The sequence below is a fragment of the Equus quagga genome, chromosome 1 (assembly GCF_021613505.1).
Source record: "Equus quagga isolate Etosha38 chromosome 1, UCLA_HA_Equagga_1.0, whole genome shotgun sequence".
Classification (NCBI taxonomy): Eukaryota; Metazoa; Chordata; class Mammalia; order Perissodactyla; family Equidae; genus Equus; species Equus quagga.
In genome coordinates this window covers 134,981,493-134,990,626 of record NC_060267.1, presented here as the reverse complement: position 1 = coordinate 134,990,626, position 9,134 = coordinate 134,981,493, and positions in this window count along the sequence as shown.

Sequence of the window (9,134 nt, the reverse complement as noted above, 5' to 3'; positions counted from 1 at the left end):
ACCAGAGGCTTTGTCACTAGCTCAGTCACATGGTTTAACTGGTGATGCTACAGCCAGGCCTCTTGTGACAGTGATTAGCCTCTGTTGGGGCTTGAGTTCTGCATTCAATCCAGACTCCTAACAGGCACTGAGCACCTACTTTGTCCAAGGTCCTATGCTCAGCCCTTCAAAGTGTTCTCTCACAGTCCTACAAGGTAGGCATCATGCTCCATTTCAACAAATGAGTAAGCTGCAGTTCAGAGAAGTTAACTAACTTGTCCAAGGCTGCTCAGCTCTAAGGATAAAGTCCAGAGCTCCTGCTCTCTCCTCCATCAGGAAAGGAGGCACAGGAGGTGAGCATTCAGCCAGCACCCCAGGGACTACTTGGCCTGAAGCACTCACCCCCCCCTCCCAGCAGCCTAATGAAGATGCCATCTTGAAGGACGACATCTTCTTCCCAGAGGGCCTGGAGCAGCCCAGCAGACTCCACCAGGTCTGTTGACACCTGCTCTGAGGAGGGATGAGGAAGCATCTAAGCCCCCCTCCTTTGGAATCTGGGGTTGGAGGTGCTGGAGCAGGGGGTCTCATTCCTCATCTTCCCTTCCCTAGCCTACCCTACTCTTTTTAGACAGCTCATGTCTCTTTTTGTGAACCCCCTGCTTGCATCCTTCTCCAGGTAAGAGGGAGATGGGGATGAAGAGCTCTTCTGCAGGCCCAGACCTTCAATGTGGTACCTGGGCACAATCTGGGAAGGCTTTCTGCAGGTGGGGTGAGGGACAGGCTGCAAAGGAGAGGAAAGAAATAAATGAAGGGGACCACAGTAAGAACCCAAACTGGGATTTCCCTCAGCCTCCTTAGAACTGCAGGTGCATCTCTCTCCTGCTGGTTACTCTTTTGCTCCTTCCTTCCTTCATTCATTGAGCACCATGTGCTGGGCAGGAAATTGCATTCTGCCTCATGTTCACAAGCTCCTAGAGGAGACAGCTACACAAATAGCCATATAGTGTGACAAAGGCTGCAAAGAACATGTTCTGGGACCCCAAAGGCTACTTAAGAGGGTCAGAGCATCCAGAACAGTTGACATGTAGCTCTTTAAAGGCCAAATCTATGTTTCCTAACGCTAGATATGCTTACGTAGGAAATAAATGCTTTTTATAGGAAAAAATATTTACTTTGCTCTTACACAATGCTTCAATGTTGTGCTTATGAGCCCCACATCCACCTGTAAAAACATTTTTCTGGGTCCCAGTGGTTCTTAGCTAATGTTTTTTCCATTTTTTAAATTGTGATAAAGTACACATAACATAAAATTTACCATCTTACCCATTTTAAGTGTACAGTTCAGTGGTATTAAACACATTCATAATGTTGTGCAGCCATCGCCACCATCCATCTTCTTAACACTTTTTATTGTGTAAAACTGAAACTCTATAACCATTAAACAATAACTCCTCATTCTTCACTCACCCTTGCCCCTGGCAACCACGATTCTGCTTTCTGTTCCATGAATTTGACTACTTTAGATACCTCGTATAAGTGGAATTGTATTTGTCTTTCTGTGACTGAGTTGTTTCATAATGTCCTCAAGGACATTATGTGTCCTTAATGTCCATTATGTGTCCATAATGTGACTGAGTTATTAGCATAATGTCCTCAAGTTTCATCCATGCTGTAGAATATGTCAGAATGTCCTTCCTTTTTAAAGGCTGAATAACATTCCATTGTGTGTGTATATATATATATATCATATTTTGTTTATCCATTCATCTGTCGATGGACACTTGGGTTGCTTCCACATTTTAGCTATTGTGAACAATCCTGCTGTGAACGTGGATGTACAAATATCTCTTTGAGACTCTGCTTTCAATTCTTTGGAGTACATACTCAGAAGTGGAATTGCTGGATCATGTGGTATTTCCATTTTTAATTTTTTGAGCAGCAGCTCTACCATTTTACATTCCTATCAACAGTGCACAAGAGTTCCAATTTCTCCACATTGTCACGAACACATGTTATTTTTACTTCATTGCTAATGTATAGAAATGCAACTGATTTTTGTGTGTTGAGTTTGTATCCTGCTACTTTGCTGAATTCATTAGTTCTAACAGGTTTTTTTGTGTGAAATCTTCAGGGGTTTCTACATATAAGACCCTATTATCTGCAAACGCGGATTATTTTACTCGTTCCTTTCCAATTTGGATGACTTTAATTTCTTTTTCTTGCCTAATTGCTCTAGCTAGAAATTTCACTACTATGTTGAATAGAAGTGGCAAAAGCAGGCATCATTGCTTTTTTCCTAATGGTAGAGGAAAAGCTTTCAGACTTTCACTATTGCATATGGTTTTTGCTGTGGATTTTTCATGTATGACTTGTATTATGTTGAAGTAGAAGTAGTTTCCTTCTTCTCTATTTGTTGAATGGGGTTTTTGTTTGTTTGTTTTTGCTGAGGAAGATTAGCCCCAAGCTAACATCTGTTGCTAATCTTCCTTTTTGTTTTTAGCTTGAGGAAGATTAGGCCTGAGCTAACATCTGTGCCAATCTCCCTCCACTTTATATGTGGGTTGCTGCCACAGCATGGCACGGGCCAGCCCTGTCATATGCTTTTATCATGAAAATGTGTTTAGTTTTGTCAAATGCCTTTTCTGCCTCAATTGAGATGATCACGTGTTTTTTTCTCCTTCATTCTGTTAATATAGTACATGACATCAATTTTAGTATGATGAACTATCCTTGCATTCCAAGAATAAATCACACTTGGTTGTGGTATATAATCCTTTTAATATGCTGCTAAATTGTTTGCTAGTATTTTGTTGAGGATTTTTGCATCAATGTTCATAAGGGTTAAAGGTATATATAGTTTTCTTTTCTTGTAGTGTCTTTATTTAGCTTTGGTATCAGGGTAACGCTGATCTTATTGAATGAGATTAGCATGTGTTCCCTCCTCTTCAAATTTTTGGAAAAGTTTGAGAAGGATTAGTATTAGTTCTCCTTTAAATGCTTGGTAGAATTCACCAGTGAAGCTATCATGTCCAGGGCTTTTCTTTGTTGGGAGATTTTTGATTATTGATTCAGTCTCCTTCTAGTTAGAGGTCTATTCAAATTTTCTACTTCTTAATGATTTAGTCTTGGTAGGTTTTGCATTTCTAAAAAGAGTTTGTCCATTTCAACTAGGTTATCCAATTTGTTGGCATACAATTCTTCATAGTAATCTCTTATAATCCTTTTTATTTCTGTAGAACTGGTAGTAATGTCCCCACTTTCATTTCTTTTTTTTTTTTAAGATTGGCACCTGAGCTAACAACTGTTGCCAATCTTTTTTTTTTCTTTCTGCTTTTTCTCCCCAAATCCCCCCAGTGCATAGTTGTATAATTTAGTTGTGGGTCCTTCTAGTTGTGGCATGTGGGATACCACCTCAACATGGCCTGACAAGTGGTGCCATGTCTGTGCCCAGGATCTGAACCAGCGAAACCCTGGGCCACTGCAGTGGAGCATGCAAACTTAACCACTTGGCCATGGGGCCAGCCCCCCACTTTCATTTCTGATTTTAGTAATTTGAATCTTCTCTTTTTTCTTGATCAGCTGAGCTAAAGGTTTGTCGATTTTATTGATCTTTTCCAAGAACCAACTTTTGGTTTCACTAACTTTCTCCATTTCATTTATCTTTTGGTCCTTAACTTGCTAGGGATACTCTCCCCAGAAAACTGCCCATACACATCAAAGTCTGTATACATATTCAGGGTCTTCACAGACCCCTAAAACTCAAAGGTCTCTGTTTACAAATTTTGGTGCTGAAGGGCTTAAAATTCCCAGTGGTCCCTGAAAGGTTAAACTGGGTAGAGAGCAAGGCACAGGCAAAGGAAGGGGCCCAGCACTGATAACTCATCAGGCGCTGAATCAGTGAAAGCCTCTTGAATTTTATTGTGGTAGATTGGGTTGGGTCCTGAGTATCTACACTTCTAACAAGCTCCCGGTAAGGCCAGAGCTATTGGTTCTGGTCCACACTTTGAGGAATGAGGCTCTAAACAACCACATCCTCTCTAGCTCTGATTCTCAGCTAAGTTTCCCTCTCCATAAAAGGCATCCCCAGGTAGGCAGTGTCACCCTGACTCCTCCCTTCCCTTAACTACACTTTCAGTTACCAGGACCTGACAATATCATTTCCTAAATAACTTTGACTCCATTTGTCCGTTTGTGCCTTCCTCCTTTCAGTTTAGTCCACCAACATCTCCTGCTTGGACGATTGTAGATTTCTCCCTACCCCCAGGCATGATCTCCTAGCCTCCAGTCTTGGTGCAATTTGAAATGCAAGTTGTCTTAGACTTTTGTGGTTTACAAGGGCCTGTGTGACCGTGGCCCTGGTCATATCTCCAGCCTCATTTCTTCACATCTTACTCATGCAGTTCCCACCTCTTGACTTACCTCTGCTCTTCCTTTACTGAAAATCTTCCTCCCCATCTTTCACCTGACTCCCATTCCTGTTCCTGACCTGGCCTGCCTGCCCCCTTCTCTCCTCTCACCCCAGTCTAGGTTGGGAGCTTGCCTGGTCACACCTGCCTCCATTAGGGCCATTTTGATAATATCCAAGCCACATGAAGCTCCTTTAAGCAAAAGATGAACTGACTGTAAGGAGAAGAGGAAGTATCTTTTGGACTCCACAGAAAGGAATCCTGGTCCTTCCTTCCTTCTCTCCTCTGGGATTCTCAGCCCAGTGCCTTCTGACTGGTTGCTTCATAGCTCTTTGCATCTTTGAAACTTGGCTCCAAATTCTTGGCATATAGAATCTAATTGAACCATCTATAATTAGGTATTCTCCTTGGGCCCATCAGCTACTGGTAGGGTACTGAGACACAGCACAAACATACTCTCCAGGCCTCACTACTGAATGGGTTGGCAGTTTTGCAAAGGGGAGTATGGGCTAAGTAGACCCGAAAGATGTCTCTTGAAACTCTTAGGGTATTTATCTTGTGCTTTCCTCTTGTAGTGGGGTAACTGCCTGCTACTGGTCTGCCTCCCCCAGTGGACATGAGCTCTTAGGATAGAGGACAAGTTGTATAACTCTGTCTCCAGGGATGAAACAGAATGTGCCCAATAAATATTTGTGGGATGAAGTGCCAAGAAAGCCCAGAAAAGGACTGGCCTTCAGGTGCACAGAGGCATCACAGAAGAGCTGACATTTGGGCCAGGCATTAAAGCAGATTGAGTTTCCTAACTGGGAGGACAGGTTCAGCAAGAGGGGATGGTGGCTCTGTGGCTTGAATTAGTCCAACCACACGTTACTGAGCACTCAATGATTAACAACACATTGGGTGACAGCTATGAGAACAGGGTAAGACTTGGAAACAAGTGAGGAGTAGCTGAAGGGAAGTTTAAACTCCTGGAGTGTCTGAACCAGATATTTCCTCCTTTGAACAGCTGCTGATAGTTTGTTCTCATAGGAGTTAAGGCTGTATTATAATTATGTTTATGTGCCTGTGTCCCCCAGGAGTCTCAGGGGCTGTGTGCTTTTTGTCTTTGTCTAACAAATCCCCAGAGTCTTTTGAATGAAACTGAATCCCCTCAAGGCAAATGGGGGCTGTGGACAACCCTAATATTCTGTTCAATACATGCTCAAGGAACCCAATCCTGTCCTAGACTTTGAGGCTACTGATATGGACCAACCTGGTCCCATCTGGGGGAGTCAGACACAATTCCAATAAGAATGAGATAGATGCTATTTATAACTAAGATAATTGCAAAAGTGCAGCTAAGTCTGGGGAATCCCAGCCAATCTCATGTAGAGTGAGTAAGAGCCTATAATCCTCTACCAATCCTGGTAGAATTGACTTAAAACAGCAAAGATGTTAGCCTAATTATCTTTGAACTAAATTAACCTGCACATGTCTTTAGCTCTTTCAAACACTGTTTGCAGCCACTTTCCATTTCTTTCTCACCATTGCAAGCATATTATCCCATTTGACAGATGAAGAACCCATTTCAGGGAGGTTTAGTGATTTAGTGATTTTAGTGATTTTCAGACAGCGTGTGAGAGGATCTGGTCCCCACTGCCCCCCCCCCCCCATCCCTGAGGAAGAATCTTTCCCTTCTTGGAGGGAGTTACAGCCCCTCCCAGATACTTCAGATTTTCTCCAGATCTTAGAGTCTATAAGTGGGGACAATTCTTTCTCCCGTACTCAGAAAAACAGGTATTGATAACCTACTATGCAGAAGGCCTCATCCCTCCTCCCTTATCGAAACCTGCTCTCAGAAAAGCACTAGCATAATAGTCATTTACCTCTAAAGTAAGTAAATACTCCTACCTTCTCACTGTGCAACATATATATGTATGAATTCTTAGACCTGGGTTCAAATTCTGGCTCCACCAGTTACTGGCTGTGAGATCTTATGTAACTTGAACTCTCTGAGCTTCAGGTTTTTCTTTTTTTTTAATTGAGGTAAAATTCACATAACAGAAAATTAACCATTTAAAATGAAAAATCCAGTGGCATTTAATACATTCACAATGTTATGGAAGCACCACTTCTATCTAGTTTCAAACATTTTCATCACCCTGAAATAAAACCCTGTACCCATTAAGCAGTTACTCACCATTGTCCACCCCCCACCTCCTTCAGCCCCTGGCAGCCACCAACTGCTTTCTGTCTCTCTGGATTTACCTATTATGGATATTTCATGTAAATGGAATCATACAATATGTGACCTTTTGTGTCTGGCTTATTTCACTTATATTGTTTTCAATATGCTACATTTTATAGTATGTATCAGTACTTCATTCCTTTTTATGGCTAAATAACATTCTATTGTATGGATATACCACATTTTGTTTATCCATTCATCTGTTGATGAACACTTGGGTGGTCTCCACCTTTTGGCTATTGTGAATAATAGTACAATGAACACCGGCATACAAGTATCTGTGTGAGTCCCTGGTTTCAATGTTTTTGGGTAAATACCTAGGAGTGAAATTGCTGGGTCATATCATAATTCTATGTTTAATTTTATGAGCAACCATACTTTACTGCCAGTACCATACTCTTGATAACTGTACCTTTGTAGTAGGTTTTTGGGGGTTTTTTTTGAGGAAGATTAGCCCTGAGCTAACTGCTGCCAATCCTCCTCTTTTTGCTGAGGAAGACTGGCCCTGAGCTAACACCCATGTCCATCTTCCTCTACTTTATATGTGGGACACCTACCACAGCATGGCTTGCCAAGCAGTGCCATGTGTACCCAGGATCTGAACCGATGAACCCCGGGCCGCCAAAGCAAAACCTGTGAACTTAACTACTGCGCCACTGGGCTGGCCCCTGTAGTAGGTTTTGAAACTAGGAAGTATGAGTCCTTCAGTTTTGTTCTTCTTCTTCAAGATTTTTTTGACTATTTGGGGGTCCCTTGAGATTCCACACGAATTTTAGGATGGATTTTTCTATTCCTGAAAAAACTATTTGTATTTCTATTTGATAGAAGTTGCATCAAATCTATATAGTGCTTTGGGTACTATTGACATCTTAACAATTCATGAACACAGGATGTCCTTCCATTTATTTGTATATTATTTAATTTCTTTTAGCAATGTCTTATAGTTTTCTGTGTACAAGTCTTTTGTCTCTTTGGTTAAGTTTATTCCTAAGTATTTTATTCTTTTTGATGCTAGTGTAAATGAAATTGTTTCCTTAATTTCCTTTTCAGATTGTTCAATGTTAGCATATGGAAATGCAACTGATTTTTGTGTGTTGGTTTTGTATCCTGCAACTTTGTTGAAATCATTTAATAGCTCTGATCTTTTTTGTTGTTGTGGAATCTTTAGAATTTTCTACATGTAAGATCATATCATCTGTGAACAGAAATCATTTTACTTTTTTTCCAATTTGTATGCCTTTATTTCTTTTTCTTGCCTACTTGCTCTGGCTAGGACTTTCAGAACTATGTCGAACAGAAGTGGTGAAAGTGGGCATCTTTGTCTTATTCTGATCTTAGAGGAAAAAGTTCCCTCAAATTTCCCACCATTGAATATGATGTTAGCTATGGCTTTTCATATATAGCCTTTATTGTGTTGAGGTTGTCTCCTTCTACTCCTAGTTTGTTGAATTTTTTTTTAATCAGGAAAGGGCCAATTTGGATGGCTTTCATATTTTTCTTGCGTATTTGCTCTGGCTAGAACTTCCAATGCAGTCTTAAATAGCAGTGGTGAAGGCAGGCATCCTTGTCTTGTTCCTGGTCTTAAGGAGAAAGCTTTCAAAGCTTTCAGTGTTTCACCACTGAGAACAATATTAGCTGTGGATTTTTATAAATACCTTTATCGTGTTAAGGAAGTTACCTTCTGTCCTAGTTTTCTGAGTGTTTTTATCATGAAAGCCAACCTTGCTTCTGGGAGTATGCGTATGTGGTGAGGGTGGGCAGATTCTCACGGCCCTGGAGCCCAGGACTCCTCACATTTCCCACCCAGCCTTCACATGAAGCTGGTTAAATGGAACCTGAACCACCAAAACTTTGGCTATAAACTGATCTGGGAGTGACCACTGACTGAGCTGTCAGCAGTTACACTGAGAGGCTGGGAATGACCCATCCCAGCTTGCCTAGCTAAACCCTGAAGTCCAGCTAGGACTACCTCTTTCTTGTCTTTCCTATATCCATGCCCTTTCCCATGCTGTTCTGCTGTCTAAGGCCTCATTCTTTCTTTCTTTTTTTGAGGAAGATTAGCCCTGAGCTAACTGCTGCCAATCCTCCTCTTTTTGCTGAGGAAGACTGGCCCTGAGCTAACATCCATGCCCATCTTCCTCTACTTTATACGTGGGATGCCTACCACAGCATGGCTTTTGCCAAGCGGTGCCACGTCGGCACCCGGGATCCGAACCAGCGAACCCTGGGCCACCGAGAAGCATAATGTGTGCACTTAACCGCTGCGCCACCAGGCCGGCCCCAGGCCTCCTTATTCTTAAAGATCCTTCTTTAGCAAGTCTTCTTTTGTACTACACCCCTACCTTGTGCAAGGGAGCTCTTCCCTCCATTTTCCCATGGCCCCTCATTGATACCATCCTTCAAGAAATGACCTCATTCTGTAGGGTATCACAATTCAGGTAAACTTTCCCAGGCATGCCAAAATCTCCAAGGGACCCTCACCCCTTCCCTTTCATTCCCAGTGCCTCACAGGCCTGCTTCAA